Genomic DNA, 1100 nt, shown 5'->3' with positions numbered 1-1100 from the left:
ATGCATCTTGATTGCATGTTTCATCAATTTCAGACAGAAGAATTTAATAGAATTCTTCAGTCTCATTGTTACCAGCTAAGGTGGTTGATGTGTTAATTTGAATTACAGTTATATTAATTGGTCTTTCTTGTAGGCCTATGGATATTTTCCTACCACAAATACCATTGTACTTCAAGACAGAGCTTGAGATGTTCTTTTTGACAATACATGTGTCCCCATTCCCCTTCAATTTGTCATTCCTGGCATTGTAAACCATGTGTAAGATTCAAAATAACCAATACTAGTTCATTTCAACTTATTAATGCCTACAATATCAATGTTGAAGCATTCCATTTCATTTCTTTGACATTTTCAAAATTTCCTAGATTCATACTTCATACATTCTGTGTTCTGATTATTAAACTATGTTCACACCTGTTTCTCTTCATTTTGAGTTGTGTCCCATCAGAAAATGAAGGTCAGGAAGGCTTTACTCCATTTACGTCATCATGGTCAACTCTGCTTTGAGGGGGCCATTCTTCCCTAGTTGTGTTTTGTATGCCTTTCAAATTGAGGGGCTCATTTTCTGGCACTATATCTGACAATATTCTGGAGCTCTTCATTATGTTTCAGTATTCAGTATTCTGGTACTACCTTAGAGTGTTTCACTGCTATTCGTTAGGTTTTCAGTTACTAAGTATTCAGAAGCTGCCTATCTCTATTTTCTTACTAGTGAAAACGATAGAAGAAGATAAATCTCTTGGCAAATAACTCAGAAGGCTTATAATCCCATTACTGGATAGAGAACCTGATTACATTTGAGCCTGTGGGCGGGTAGCATGGTGTGTGTGTGCATGCATGTGCAGAGATTAAAAAAAAAAAAAAAGTAACCTATCTGAAGCTTCCTAGGATACCTTTTATGATAATAATTATGTTAATAGTAGGTCATTCAAAGGATTAGATTCTTTCCATCATTGAGGATCAATTGATATAGACTCTATTTAGTATATCAATAAAGATATGCACAACATATTATTTATCATTACATTTATGGTTATAATTAAGTTGTTGTTGTTGTTATGGGCTTTGGCATCGGTTCTGACTCATAGCGACCCTGTACA

Source organism: Chrysochloris asiatica, unplaced genomic scaffold, assembly GCF_000296735.1.
Source record: "Chrysochloris asiatica unplaced genomic scaffold, ChrAsi1.0 scaffold00665, whole genome shotgun sequence".
Lineage (NCBI taxonomy): Eukaryota > Metazoa > Chordata > Mammalia > Afrosoricida > Chrysochloridae > Chrysochloris > Chrysochloris asiatica.
This window is presented reverse-complemented; position numbering follows the sequence as displayed.